The following is a 15,569-nucleotide window of genomic DNA, read 5'->3' as shown; positions in this document are numbered from 1 at the left end:
GATGTTGTTCCCAGTTTGCAGGGTTGGAAACTGACCCATTTGGGGGAGATTTTTCACAGTCCCGATTTGAACTTGTTGCACGACACTTTCCAGCTGGGCTTTCCATTAAAATAGCAATGGAAAGGGTCCGAAACTTGTTTTTAAAACTTTTTTTTTAAAGTCACCTTTTTCCATTATTTTAAAAATAAAAAGGCCACTTGAGGTTTTTCATTCAGAAATTCCAAGCAGCTCTGCTGTGCGTGATCCCGTTGAAGTCCATGGGCGAGGAAGGCACCCAGCCTCTCTCAAGGTGGTTCTCACCACCTTGTAGACTTAGACCTCAATCCTTCGGTAGGCAGCCCAGGACTGGTACCAGGCCTTTCCCACTCCACTTCACAGCTTCGTCCTGCCATTTCTTACACCCTCTGCTGGCTGTTTTTCTTCCGACAAACCAGGTCCCATTACCCTCTTAGCATGTAAGTCACAGCCTCTTACACTTCCTGACCTGCATTGTTGCCATTCTGGCCAATAGCAGGGGAGGAGCAGGACAGTTTAAGGATGTTAAAGAGACAAGGTGGGTGTATATAACTGCATGCAGAGGTTTAAGAATGCATCATTCCTTTGCACTACCTTCGCGGCGCTTCCTGACCACATGAGCACAGCGTGTGACAGCAGGGTGAGGAGATGAAGTTAATCTCCTGCCCATCCCATTGTTATCCCTGCTCTGGGTAAAACATAAGGATTTAGAGCCAGGACATCATGTGCTCTGTCCCTCACCCCGGCTCTGCGCAAAAAGTGAAACTAGAAAACCTAGCTGCTTGCAGCTCCCACGCTGGTGACCCGCTGTAGCTGACCCCAGAGCCCCTTGGGAGAGAGATGAAAGATACCGGTGCGTGCGCTTCAGTTCACAGGGCGATTTGTCTCAGGACCATGGAGCCTAAACATACATCAGGTTGTGCCACCAAATCAGTTTGACAAACAACCCAATCTCCCATTTCTTTTTCGTTCCAGGCTTTGGCAAATCCTCTGGAGAGGGCTGCAAAGGGAAGTGCTGCTCGGCCTGGCCTCTCGCTGCTGCTCTGTGTGACACAGCTATTGTGTCCTCTCCAGGTTCACATGCACCTTCCACAACAGTCAAAACTGCAGAAGCAATTGGAAAGGTCACCTTGACGCAAGCTCCGGCCGCCTCCTCCCAGTTGCCGGTGGATAGAACTAGCTCACCAGAAGTCAGCTCCTGCGTGACAGCCTAGGCCATGGGGATAGGGGGCGGGGGGGGGCAGGCTGATAGCAGGACAATGGGACCCTCTTGGTTCAGCAAGGCTGAGACTCCACTTAAGTCCCTCTTAAGCCCTACTCTGGGACTTAAGTGATGCCTGCCTAGGACTTCAACCAAGGGGCGTTCCCCCAAGGACCATCCCATGGAACCAAGTGAAGCAGGGTGGTGGTTGCCTGACACCTCGAGAGGCTGCAGGCCATTACACCCTGACGCGTTCTTAGGGAGACAGTGTCTCAGCAGAGACAAAGGTAAGGGGAATCTTGATGCTATGTAGGGGATGCAGGACCAGCTCCCAGTATTTCACCTAAAAAGAACAAAACCAGCACTACAGATTGAAACGCGCTAAATATTTGACAATTGGGCAGTACCAAAGACATGAACTTAGATCATATAACTGGGACTAAGGAGAGACATTTCAGTCTGTAGTGGTGTGGCCACTTATTGCCTCTCAAACGCCCCCTTGTGAACAGAGGTTGCCCTATGACAGTGGTTCTCCATCAGGGGTACATGTACCCCTGGGGGTACGCAGAGGTCTTCCAGGGGGTACATCAACTCATCTAGATATTTGCCTAGTTTTACAACAGACTACATAAAAAGCCCTAACCAAGTCAGTAGAAACTAAAATTTCATACAGACAATATGCTATACACTGAAATGTAAGTACAATATGTATATTCCCATTGATTTTGTTTATAATTATATGGTAAAAATGAGAAAGTCAGCCATTTTTCAGTGATAGTTTGCTGTGACACTTTTTAATTTTTATGTCTGATTTTGTGAGCAAGTCATTTTTAAGTGATGTGAAAGTTGGGGTTATGCAAGACAAACCAGACTCCTGAAAGGGGTACAGTAATCTGGAAGGCTGACAGCCACTGCCCTATGGCACCCTGCCTCTGTGGCCATCCCCTCTTTTCAAGCCATCAGAGTTCACAGAAAACTTCAGCCAATCCCCAGAAAGGATCCCATGTACTGAGCCCTCTGGTGCGCACTGGCTCTCCAGGCCCCAAGCCCAGTTCAGGGTCCCTCTCCCAGTGGTCAGTACAAAGTCCTTCAAAACAAAACACAAACTCTAAGGCAGTCTTGTCCCCAGTTGCAGCTGTGAATTTTTGTGGGAGCACGTGTTTGTTTACAGAAGTGTGGCCAATGGTAGCGTGACCATATTCCAAGAAAGTCACACCACAAGCATTCAGTGGCCATCTCGAATACCATAACACTGAGGTGACTAATCACTCAGTGTGAATACTGGATTACAACTATTCTAACCAACAATGGCAAAAGCACCCATTGGCTGAGACACATTCCATTAAACCATCCATTGTATCTTTTCAGATGATAACCATGTTCATAACGATGACAGATAATTCACAAACAGCAACAGGGGCTGCTGGTGAAGGAATTGTTTGCTCTGAATAACTCACAGACTCTTTTGCTCTGGCAGGGAAACCAAGAAAACTCTGTCTCAAGGAGCTAATTTATCTCAAAATTGTCTAGGGAGATTGTTATTATCTGGGCTAACAGCAGTCAGCTACAGCCTTTGTTCCTCTTCCCTCTTGCTCCTCTTGCACAGGTCACCTTTAAAGGTGCATCATGGGTGGATATTAAGGAAATGGCCAATAAGCATGTAATGGACGGCTAGATACATCTATAGATAATCACACATGGGACAGGCATTTGTCTTTCAAATCTCTCTCTCCAGCATCTTCTATGCTTATTTTGACAGGTTTCAGAGTAGCAGCTGTGTTAGTCTGTATCCGCAAAAAGAAAAGGAGTACTTGTGGCACCTTAGATAAATTTGTTAGTCTCTAAGGTGCCACAAATACTCCTTTTCTTTCTGCTTATTTTGTGGACTATGTAACTGTCAGCTCTGTGCAGTTCGGAGGTGTCTGATCTCCCGTTTATCATGAGGAGTGTCTCAGTGAGGATGTGCGCTTCCTCTGTGGAGTCACCTGCCTGCTACTTGGGCATGGCAGCTGGCACAGAAAGTCCGATTACATCTGACTACATTTTGTATCCACCACCATCACCTCTCCCTCCCTCCTCTCTGATTCCGATTAACCCTAATGGGTTACGACACACATCCAGCTGAGACGTTTGGGCTTCGCTCTGTCCCAGCCCTTTTCTGAACTGGAGGGGGAGGCAGAAACAGGCACTGGATTGGAAAATGTAGCAGAATGGACGCTGCAATTCTAAAGATGAAATGGGGCCTTCAAGGAGACATAGCGATTCGAAGTAAACGGCCTGAATTCCGGTCTCACTTAAACCGGTTTGATTCCATCGATTGCAGTGAACTGGCTCCAGATTTGCCCGTGTGAGCGAGACAAAGGTCATGCCCTCTCGTTCTGTTTTAGAGCAATGAGAATCAAGCCGATTAAACCAGCACCCTGCAGCCTTTGCACAGGCACGATTCCCATTGATGTGAGTTGGCTGCAACAGCATTGTAGTGGGAGTTTTGGCTAGGCGGGGCAGCAGGGCGGGGTCGCACTGACTTGGTGCTGTTGATGTTCCTTACTAGAGCCTTACTAGAGCCTCTACTTATTAACAGGTTCCTTTCCTGTCTAATAAGGTATTTCTCACCCAGGTCAGTCCGGGCAGCTCTGGTCCAATCAAGAGAGCTGGGATCCACTTTTCACGAGACACTTCCGCTGGCAGACCGCTGCCTCCGTAACAAGCCCATCTCGTGCCCTCCTTTCGCCTTTTATATCATTCCAGACCTTTTGGCTCTTTTCCTCACCAGGGCGTTTCGTTAGCTGCAGCTGGCCCCTGAGGGTGCCCCTAGGCAAGGTCTTTTTCTTTGGCTCTTTTGTGCTTTGTAAAGGCCCAAGCCTGCACCTGGGCTAGACCAGCAGCACTTGGCTGGGTAGGGTAGAAAGATGCCAACTGATCTGCCTCTGGACAGAGTCCGCCCCCGCTGGCCAGTTTCACCTCCAGCAGCTTTGGAGCACGGTGTTCTACGCGTTCCCTAGCGCCTCGAATATTTTCCCTACAGACATGCCGCAATAACCATGACAAGCAACCAGTTCTTCGCTCTCAGCAGAGCCCACACACGGTCCCCTTTGGTGGAGTGTCGTGAAGAGGGTGACCACAGGGGCAATGTGCCCATCTGGGCACATCCAGGCAAGTCCCTGTGAATAGACTCGGAAGGTTGTACCCCTGTCTGCTGCCACCCTGGGGCACCTGGGTCACACTCACGGAAGCTCATTTGTCAAATGAAAAGGAAACTGACCTAAGAATTAGGCCTGGCTGCATCTCAAAGGCTTTAGGGCTGGGACTGGGGCCTGGTCTGGACACACATCCCAGTGCTGGGAGCTTGGTCTCTGCCTTGGGTACCTCTTACACCTCCCCAAGCGAGCTGGGAGCTCTGAAGAGAACAGTCTCCTGGGGAGGTGGCCCCAGCTCCTCCAGTTCCAGGCCCAGCTCCTCACTGCGGGTTCTGGCACTTGCGACTCTAGTCTGGTTCTAAAGCTGGAGGAGAGTTCAGGAGGGGTTTGTGGTACCCAAACCAGCTCCCTCACCCCTCTTCCAAAATCAAAAGCCCTCCTGGGTCTGTAACAGCAATGGCAGCCATTCTGAGCTAGCGCAAGGCCTATTCTGTGTGATTGCCTGAGCTATGGTTAGCTGGGGTCCAAGTCTCTGGGACGCGCTTCTGTCCCTGGCTCGGGAGGAGCAGGGGAGGCGTGGAGCTGGGTTTCAGGAGAGCGAAGCCACCTGCGTGTGCTGCCAAGCCTCAGTGCGGAGGGAGAGGCAACGCGTCAGAGTAAATTTGTTGTGGAAAATCAGAGGCTGCAGCCTGTCCATCACGGGCCTGAACAGCAGGACGTGGGCCTGCTGAGAATAGCACAAATTAAAGCCGGTGTGAAGTGCTATCCCAGGAGCTGGTAATTGCTACAGATACTCCCGGCTTAATTAGCCGCCCTGTCAGAGGAACAACATCACTTTCACATCAAAGCCCAGAGCTCTTCCGAGGCCAGGGAGGGAGGGGCCGCCAGCCTCCCAGCTACTCTAGGCAGCACCTCAGAGCCTCGCTGGCCTCGGAAAGCACCTTGGCTAGTGAGCTTGGGCTTCTCACACAGGCTATAGGCAGAAGCACTGAGAGTCTGGGCCCCCGTCGGGGCTCCCGACTCCACCGCAGCCGGAGCTACGGCTTCACAAGGCCTAGGATGTGATGGCAGCTGCAGGCCAAAGGGCCCCTACAGTGTGGCCCTAATGGGGAAGCCTCCAGGGGGACAAGGCTTGAGCTCCTGACTCAGTTTCTACTCCGATTTCCTCAGGCAAATACTGCGGTGGGAGTGAGATCTCGGTAAGGGCCTTGGGAGCTGGTCCCGTCGCTGCCATGGCCTGGGCTCCTGCTGGCACTCAGGCCTAGACAGAGCACGGAGGAGGATGCAGACCGTGGCCCAGGGACCTTCCGTTCCAGCTCAGGCTGACAGCGCAGTCCATATGGGTCTCCAAAGGGGCCAACCGTGCTTCACCCGTTGCGGGCTGTGGTGGAAAGGCTGAGAAGGGAGCCGGCCACTAGCTGCGTGGAGGGGCGGGGGGAGAATCTTGCACCAGGGGCAGGTTAGCACACAATGGTTATGGTGCACGCTGCACCGTGTGCCCTGACTGGCTGCTGCCGGAGACAGGGCGCAGAGCTGGAGACCCACGTGGCAGTTCCTGTGTTCCTAAGTGCGTCCCAAGCGAGAACAGAATGAGGCAAGAGTGGCTGTTGGGCACACGGAGCTGGCGGGAGTCTGCGCGCCTGGGAAGCAGGCCTGAAGGAGGCCTGAAGATCAGACTGGACGAGCACCCAGCCCAGGAGTGAAGGCAGCAGGAGGGGGATATGAGGCGGCGTAGTGCTGTGGGGTGGTGGCTGGGGAGAAGGCCATGTTGGATGGCACAGTGGTAAATAACACTGTGTGCCATGTAAATGTGCCATGTGCCCAATCAGGGTGAATCTCAGGGCTGCCAGGCTCAAACCCCAGGGCAAAGGGGACATAGATAGTCAGGCGTGTGCTGGGCTGTTCCCCGAGCTAAGAGCCCAGATTGTGTCAAGGGAGTTGATTGCAGGGATTAACCAAGAGCATTTTGTCAAAATCTCCAGTCCATGCTTTGGGCAGAATTCAATGTAGTTCCTTGAAGCATTATAAATGGATAAACTCTCCCCCTCATGCCCTCTCTCCTGTTCCAACAACAAACAGGCTTGTGACTCGCCGGGAGTAATTCATAGCCAAAAAATGCATCTTCACAAACAGCTTTGGGAGGGGAATTTTTCAAACTGTTCTCCGGATGAAACCAAGCCATGCCCCTGGCTTTCTCCTAAACAAGTGTAGCAAACAGAACTCCCCGTGCTATGGCAGCCCAGTTACTCAGTACTGGGTAGAATGACAAGAGCCCCTCAGAACCACTGGCTGCTCCCAGGCATCTGCATTTGAACGACAACACCCCACTTCAGATGCAGCCTCAGTGCCGAAGTCCCCGCAGTGCCAGACCCATCCCGTGGATTCAGACAAGACTTTTTTTACATGGTATTTGCACCAATTGTAAGAACTACAGGGGACTCATATCAATACTCCAGCCCTGTCATCTTGGTTTAAGCAGTCAGTAGGTCTTGTATGGCAGAGTGGGATTCCCACAAGGTTAGATTTTAACAACAATCCCAAAGCTTAGATACCTAGTCTAAGCCTCTTTGATCTGCAAAGATCAGGAGAACAGACACTGTCATGAAACTCCCCATTCTATGTGGCTCGGAAAACAGTCTTCTATGGGATATTTCACAAATTGGAGAAAGTCCAGCAGAGGGCAATGAAAATGATTAGGTGGCTGGGGAACATGACTTATGAGGAGGCAGATGACACACAGAACAAGGAGTAATGGTCTCAAGTTGCAGTGGGGGAGATCTAGGTTGGGTATTAGGAAAAACTATTTCACTAGTTTCACTAGGAGGGTGGTGAAGCACTGGAATGCGTTACCTAGGGAGGTGGTGGAATCTCCAAACTTAGAGATTTTTAAGGCCTGGCTTGACAAAGCCCTGGCTGGGATGATTTAGTTGGGGTTGGTCCTGCTTTGAGCAGGGGGTTGGACTAGATGAGCTCCTGAGGTCTCTTCCAACCCTAATCTTCTACGATTCTATGATTTTACTATTTCTACAGCTGGAAACAGAAAATGCAGATGTGCCTGCACACCAAAATGTGAATAAATAAATAGTAGCAGGTACCTTAAAGCCATTTTCATCTGAGGAGCTCAGAGTGGCTTAGGAATCAAGTGTCACAGACCCTGTCAGGCAGCTCAGGGTCATATGGGACGGAGCTCTCCTTACCCACTACTGAAATGCAGCTTCTTCTGGAGTAGACTCCAGAAGCTAACAGTGCCCAACAGCACTTGCCCTGAGGTAAGAGGTGAGGAAAAGTTCATAGACTCATAGAATATCGGGGTTGGAAGGGACCTCAGGAGGTCATCTAGTCCAACCCCCTGCTCAAAGCAGGACCAATCCCCAAGTTTTGCCCCAGATCCCTAAATGGCCACCTCAAGGATTGAGCTCACAACCCTGGGTTTAGCCGGCCAATGCTCAAACCACTGAGCTATCCCTTCCCCCCAAATAACTGCCCTCTCTGAGGCTTGAACTCAGGACCTTCAGATTATGAGACTGATGCACTGCCAACTGTGCTAAGAAGGCTTAAAGTGTAAGGGGAATTTAAGGAGGCACAATGCAACTACCCAAATTGGTATTTAACCACGACCCCAGGACCACCCGTTTCCCTTTGCACAAAGCACCATGCCAAATTTAATGAGCATCAACAACTAGGAGCTCGGCTTTATGTCTTGGCCAGAAGGTGTAAGGAATAATGGCTACATTTGGGTGTGACTGAGTTTTCACCAACTGTTGGAGTTGATTCTTATATGATCCAAAACTGATCCCGCCACCCCATAAGGGATACATTATCCGCAACGTGGGGATAAACATGAGGCATTTGGGAGTGAAAGGAAAATGGGGACAATATCACTTGCATCTAAATATATCATTAAGCAAAGGGCACCTGCATCCCTGGAGTTGGTCATTGACACAGGAAGTTTCTGCTTAAGTAGAGACTTGTCCGGACAACACAAAAAAGCAGGTGGCCCTAAAGTCCTTTTTGGGTTGTTCATCACTAGACTAGTTTAAATCTCAGCCTGGTAAACGACTGTATGTTTGCCAGCAATTTCCCTCACCTCTGTATTTTGCAGCTGCCTGACTAAGATAGACTAAATCCTTCCCGTTTCATTTGCTACCTTGTCGCTGCACATCTGGTAGGGGTCTGAAGTGGGCAGCAATTTCTGAGGCACCATCAAGCAGCCCTCTTGTCTCCACGGCAATCCCTGCTCACTGCAGCCTTTGACACATTAACGAAAGTTGGCAAAAGCTTTTCTTCCTGTGATAACACTCCAGCTAAATTATTTAGCAAGTCAGACATTATTGATCTTCAGACACATTCGGCAACAAAATTCACCACTCTGCCTTGTTCCTGGGGAGAGCCGAGGTGCTTGGGACAAAATGACAGAAGCAGGCAGGTCATCTTCCTCTCTGGGACAAGGCCAGTACTGGGGGCTCGCTGCTTTATGGACATCAGTTCAGTCTGCCTGGGGCCCAATGCTGTAAGGTTGTTGATTCACTTTAGTCCTTTCCAGGGGAACTCAGTTCTGCTGTGAAGCCCTTAAGTAGTAACCTCTTCCCTCTACCTCCCTCTAATCTAGCTCTGTACTTGCTGTGTGTGTGTGTAGGGAGAAAGAAATTCAGCCTCTATCCCCATTCAATCAGTGGCCTCTCTAATGAGGCTGCCAATTAGGAGCTGGAGTTTTTTGGGTTATATTTTATGCAGAGACTTGTCGACTGGGAGCTGGAGTGAAATGCACCATGTTATGTCACATTCGCATGGTCCAAGGTGCTCTGGATTCTAACTGCAGGCCTGGGGGGCCCAGCCAGCCAGGTCCCACTCTGGTGTCTGGTTTACTCAGTTCAGTATCCTCCCCATTCATCTGCATTTTGTCAAGTACAACAATGTTATTACAAAACCCGAGACAGACCAGGATCAAATCACCTCAGAATGTTTTGGCAGGTGGAAAACGCAGGACACTTGTGTTAGCTCATGGGCGCTGGCAGTTTTGTTACCCAGCTCTTGATGAAAATGCTCTGCAAGGTATTCATTCGTTCCCCGTGATCTGTGGAATTCCCTGGCCTTATGGGGAGAGAGGCTGACGTGACGGTCTGTTTTGTTTAAGGGACGAAAACTGCTTTTTATCAACAGACGCCAAAGCCTGCCATGGTTTGTGAGTGGCTTTGCATTAGCGGATGTGCCCTTTGGAGATGTGGCACAGCAAGATGGCTGGGTTTGATTGGATCCGACAAGCAAAGCAGGCCTGGGAAGCTGGATGGTTCAGGTGCTCTGGGACGGGATAGGGATAGGATAGGGATAGGGAGTCTATCCCCCCTTGGTCTCTGGCTCAAACAGGACATCAGCCCGTTATTATTATTGGTGTCTCTATTGTTTGCATTACAGTAACGCCAAGAGGCCCCCATTGAGATCAGGACAGCACTTTACACACAGGGAGTGAAAGACCATCCCTGCTGCAAAGGGATGACAATGTAGAGAGACAAATCAGGCAAAAGGCAGATGGACAGGAGTGCTACTTGCCCCAGGTTGGAGATGGGGAACTGAGGCATTGAGCAGTTAAGTGACTGACCCAAGGTCACATAGGGCAGTGGTTCTCAAAACCGGTCCACCGCTTGTTCAGGGAAAGCCCCTGGCAGGCCAGATCGGTTTGTTTACCTGCCGCGTCCGCAGGTTCGGCCGATCGTGGCTCCCACTGGCCGCGGTTCATCGCTTCAGGCCAATGGGAGCTGCGGGAAGCAGCGCAGGCCAAGTGACGTACTGGCCGCCCTTCCCACATGCCCCATTGGCCTGGAGCAGCGAACGACGGCCAGTGGGAGCCACGATCGGCTGAACCTGAAGACACAGCAGGTAAACAAACCGGTCCAGCCCACCAGGGGCTTTCCCTGAACAAGCAACGGACCGGCTTTGATAACCACTGACATAGGGGATGTGTGCTGGAGCGGGAAATCAAGCCCAGGTCTCCTGATCCCTGTGCACTGCTTAGCAAGTGGTCCATCTGCGGCATAAAGCTGCTGCTTCAAGGCTGCTCTGTGGATAATGCGCAGTGAGCTGGGCGACTCAGGCCAGCTTGGAAGGGCAGGTTGGTGTCCTCATTAACACCCCACCATGGGACAGCATGACCGTTCAGTTGTGATGGGAAACAACTCCACAGACAGCAACAGCAACCGCTGCTTCCTCAGCTCCCAGCCAGCTGTTAGTCCCATTTCCAGCACAGTCCACCGGTTCCTCTGGATGGGTATCCTGTCTGGCAGTGACCAGTGCTTTGTAGGAAAGCAAAACTAGAACACTGCTGCCCTAATTTGCTGTACTCTTCCTTCCTGACCAGTGCTAGTGGTCAGCTCATGTCCTCGAGCCTGAAGATGGAATTGCCCTCGTACATTTGATCCTCGCTAGTATAACTGCAGGTGCGACTCTGATTTATATAACTGCAATTCTTTTTTAAATTCCACCAACCAACTTGCAAAAGCAAGTTGCACAGGTTAACTGTAACTTGCATGACAAAGAACTTCCTGGTATTGATTTAATGTGGACTGCCTCTTTAATGTCCTCGAATGTCCCCTTGTTCCTGCACTGCAGGACTGGGTAACCAGGAGCACCTGGCTGGCCTCTCTGTACCATGCTCCCTGAGCACATCCTCTCAACATGGCCGCTTTCAAGATCCCCTTCACAAATCTGAATTCAATAGCTGAGGGTGTATCTCAGATGAAAGAGAAGAAAAGCAGCCAGTTGCATTTGATCTTGGATCTTGCTTGGGTGGAAGGGACAAGGAATATGAAGAATGAAGACATCGTCTTTCTCAGTGGCTAAGCTATTTCTGGATGGTTTCTTTTACCTCCTGCCAGGAGAAGATGATAAAGGAACCTTGAAAGAATTCCAAGTGATTACAGCAAGGCAAATTCTTTTGCGTCGGCCTTGTCAGCTCTTGCTTTTGAGCAGAGGCATCAAACTGTGGTCTACAGAAAGACACAGAGGAAGCAGGAAATGGGACCAGGCAAATGAGATGCACACAACTGCAGAAGGACAGTGAGGACCTGACTGTATTTACCGGACCCCGGTTTATTAAGGAGAGATGTTTCGCTACCCACAGGAAAAGGCTGAAAGGAGATTTTCGTAGGACTTAAGTGACCTAAGCCACAGGTGGGATTTTCAAAGGACCTAAGTGACCTAAGAACACACATCCCATTTGACAATCCCATGCCGTGTTACTGGGATGCAGGATTCCATGAATAACAGAAGTGGAAAAGGTCAAGTAGGCCATTTAGTCCATAAGAACTATGGAGCAGGCAAACCAGTCAGGATGATACTGAGGAGTGGCCCAAAGCTTTGGCAGACCCTCTCAGGGAAAGACACTCAAAGAGCTTAGTGAATTTTTTTTGTTAGTCTCTTTTTAACATTCTCACACCTCCACATGTCCTGGATTGTGGCTGGAAGCATGAGAAAAGCCTATTTTTAGCCCCCGTTCAAACCAAGAAGTGCTGAAAATCTTAGTTCCAGGGACGTTTCCAGCCCGGCTTCCAGGCACCTGGACTTTCAGACCTGTAAATCTAGGCTGATGGATATGGACAGTACAAGCAGCACCGTGGGGATTGCTGAGAAAAGCATTTAGGAAACTAGTGAGCAAAGGAGGCTGTGCCCTGCCTGTGCTGGGCCCCTGATATCGCTCTGTGGGTAGCTCCTGTGACCAGGGGACACGGCAAAGTCCCTCTTCCCCAGTTGCTTTTCTTGATGAGAGAAAGTCAGCACCGTAGCTTGATCCGCTTTGAAGCTGTCTGAAGCGTCTCTCCTCAGACCTGCCATTTAGAAACGCTCCCTTTGAGCATTTTAGATCTGTGGCAGTCACACTTCCTTGGCGGTATACATTCCCTCACACACTAATTGATTAATTATTTGAAAATTTCACTTTTAAAACAACAACCCCCTTCCCCGTTTGGCGTTTCCTTCGCTGATGGTGTCCTGCTATCCCAACCTCTGGGAAAGGTTCCTAAAATGTGTATTTGGGGTGAATTCTTAGGGCAAGTGGAAGGTTCCCCACAGAGCAGAGCCCTGCTCTGACTCACAGAATGGGCTTTGGGTGGGCAGGCCTGCAGCAGCGTCCCTCACTGGCACAGAGGAGCCAGCAGTAGGGATGAGGAAGGAGCTTAGACCAAGATTTTCAGAAGACACTAAAGAGTCTCTGGGTGCCCGACCTGGAACACCTTAAAGGGGCCTCCCTTTTTTTTCAGGGAGTGCTGAGGACTCACCTTCTGAAAATCAGGCCTCACAGGCTAGGCACCCAAAATCACTTGTCACTCTTGAAAATCTTGGCCTTTGACTCCAGGCCCATTCCTGTTTGGCCTCTCTTACCATCAGTGCTAATTGCAGGGGTGGACCTGCACAGAGACTAGCAACTCATGTCATGTCAGTGACACAACAGCCATTAGTTGGCAATACCCTCTGGGCGTCCCCCCTCAAGGCTGCATGGGAACCAGTGATAAAGGTGCCCCTGCTACCAAAGCCCTGAAGCCATCCATTCCCTCCTACAAACCAGTATGACACTGGCTGCTTCACCGTACTCTGTGGACATCCAGCAGGTGGGCACACCCGGAACTGATGATCCTTCACCCTGCTACCTCCAGAGGACAGGGAATTCAATATCTGTTTAAAATGGCAGCACACGTGGGATCCCGCAAAGGAGGGGATAAAAACAAGTGCATGTGGCCAACAGGATCCGTGTTTTGGGGAGCTGGGTAATGTAATCAATCAGGAATTGGAGGTCCCTTTCCATAGAGGGAAACAGACTGATTACGAAAAAAATGGGGGAAGGGAGGAGAAAGAAGGGAGAGAAATAATCTTTTTTATTATTCTGCAAAGCTGCTGGTTATGATGATGCATTAAGCATTAATGACATCATCTAAAATTTCTATATGTGCCTGTTTAACTTAGATACTGCTCCCAAAAATCTTTACAGCAGATTGCAGTTAAAACTTTCCCCAATTTGCTTAGATGTTTCTTTTATTTAGGCAATAAGGACAGGAGGAACCTTGCTCTACCAGCCAGGCAATGGAGGGAGATGAAATGGTTTTGATTAGCAGGAGACCTAATGCACAAACGATTCAAAGGGGAGGGTCACATGTTGCAAAGCTGTCTTGATTATTTTCTGCCTGCCCTGGCTTGGAAGGTCCCTTAGTCCTGCTCTGAAAATGAGTGACTTTTAAAATGTTTTCCGAGTTCTCTTAACAGAACAAGAGGAAACAGATTGAGAGCAAGGAGGTTCCCAGCAGCTGAAGAGTCTAGTTAGTGGATTTTATTTAAATAAATGTTCCGAGGGTCAGTTGCTGCTGCAGGCTTGATTCGATCTCTGTCTTTCCACTGGAGATAAATTAGTTGTTTGGTGCTTCTGTACTTGCCTGCCCAGATTCTGATCCCTATTAGGCCGTGTGAATGAAGTAACTCCACTGACTGAAAGGAACTGCCATCTGTGGACTGTTCTGCCAGCTCTGTGAAATGAGATGGGAGAGTGAATTCTGGTTCCCAGTGGGAAGATGTCCAGGTCACCAATCGCCCCAAGATTGACCTCCTTGATGGCAGTCTCAGGAAAGAGTCCAAGAGGTGAATGGACAATAACTGAGCTCCCCTCTCACCCCAGAGATGGTCGAGGCATGCTGGCTGGGCAGTGCCCGGGAGCTTGTACTGGTGCTGCCCGGGCTGTTGTTACTCTGGGGATCCACCCAGGAATTTCATCTCCAGGGCTACCAATCTGCCACCTGTCCCCAGCACTGCAATTACTTACACAGGAGATTTAGGAAGGTAAAGGGGAACTGGGGAAATGGGTTCTTCCTGGACATGTGGTTTGCAGTAGGAAGGAATTAGAGATCACTCCATTCTGGTCTGAAGAGGCCTCGATGTAACAGAAAAGCGACAGGCCCTGCTAGTCTCTTATCCTTCTTCACTCCAGCCCAGCACCAGCACCACCGGCTGGAGCACAGAGCTCTTCAGAGTGCATCCGCGGGGCTGGGCAGATGCTGGAAACAAGTGCTCTGTGAAATAGCCAGTCTCATGGCTCCTGAGTTTGCTTTCACTATGCTTCGGGTGTTGTGCTTGATCCTGTGAATCTCCATGTGAGCCAGATCGTGGAAGCGATGACTCTGATGCAGATATTAGAGACTATTCGGGGAAAGCAACATCTGAACTCATAAACCTGAGTATTCCCCCCGGAAAACCTTTGCCCTCCATCCAGTTAGAGAACAGAAATGAGGCCATTGTGACGTAAGTATCGAATCAAAGCTAATCAATGGAGCTCCAATTTCAGAAATTTGACACAACAAACCGCTGGGGAATAAACAGGACACAAGTTACCTCTCAAAATCATTCAGCCTGTAAGTTCAGATGCCAAATCCAGCCGAAGCTGCTCGTGGACAATTCACAAATGGAAAGAGAGGCCAAATCGGTGGAATAGATTATTCCCTACTAATTTGCTCGGCTCGGCTCCTCCAGGAGGCAGGGCACTCCACATCTACAAAGGCCCCAGCAGGGTTATGGAATCTGCCCCCTGCTGCTCTTTGATACATTAAGACAGGGAGAGGTGAAGGACAGGAAGTTTCACACGCAACAGGGGGCTGGGGGAGGGGGACCGCTGGCCGGAGAGCAACATCACAGCTGCCTGTCACTGCAACAGGTGACAACTGGTTCCCCATCAGTAGGAAGCAGCATGAAAATCCTGCCAGGTGGTCACACCTAGGAACCGCTGTCTCTCTCCCCTTCTGCAAGACGCTGAGTTGTGATAGTGTTTCACTCCCTACCCAGGCTGACAAGCACCATCATGCAAAAAGGAGGCTAGGGACAAAATGACACCGGACGAAGATTCTTCTCCGTATGGCAGAGAAAACCCATCCAGGACAAATCTGAACTTGGCTGATCGATAGTAAAGTTGTAGTAAAGGGCACGAGCATTATGAAAGGGACTGTATTTTAACACGCCGTAACAGAACAATACTGCGGGGTGAGCTTGGCACCAGCGTGACAAGATGGTTTATAGTTTTCATTTCAACCATTGGTTTTATACTCCTATCTGAGCAGCTACCAGCGTTCAGCTGTAATATTATAACGAGGCTTCTGGATTGAGAAGAACAGTCTGATGAAAGGTTTTAGATTCTCAGATGGTGCAAATCAGAGTGGCTTTGAAATCAAGGGAGCTACACCAATTTACATCAG

At 49.9% G+C, this 15,569-nt stretch overlaps 1 non-coding gene across 1 annotated transcript; it reads right to left on the bottom strand.

Moving 5' to 3' along the window:
* Window positions 1-7,834: 7,834 nt before the first annotated feature.
* Window positions 7,835-7,907, bottom strand: TRNAM-CAU (transfer RNA methionine (anticodon CAU)). Its single transcript has one exon. It is a non-coding gene; the product is annotated as a tRNA-Met (tRNA).
* Window positions 7,908-15,569: the final 7,662 nt, after the last annotated feature.

The sequence above is a fragment of the Natator depressus genome, chromosome 15 (assembly GCF_965152275.1).
Source record: "Natator depressus isolate rNatDep1 chromosome 15, rNatDep2.hap1, whole genome shotgun sequence".
NCBI classification, from domain to species: domain Eukaryota; kingdom Metazoa; phylum Chordata; order Testudines; family Cheloniidae; genus Natator; species Natator depressus.
This window is presented reverse-complemented; position numbering and strand designations above follow the sequence as displayed.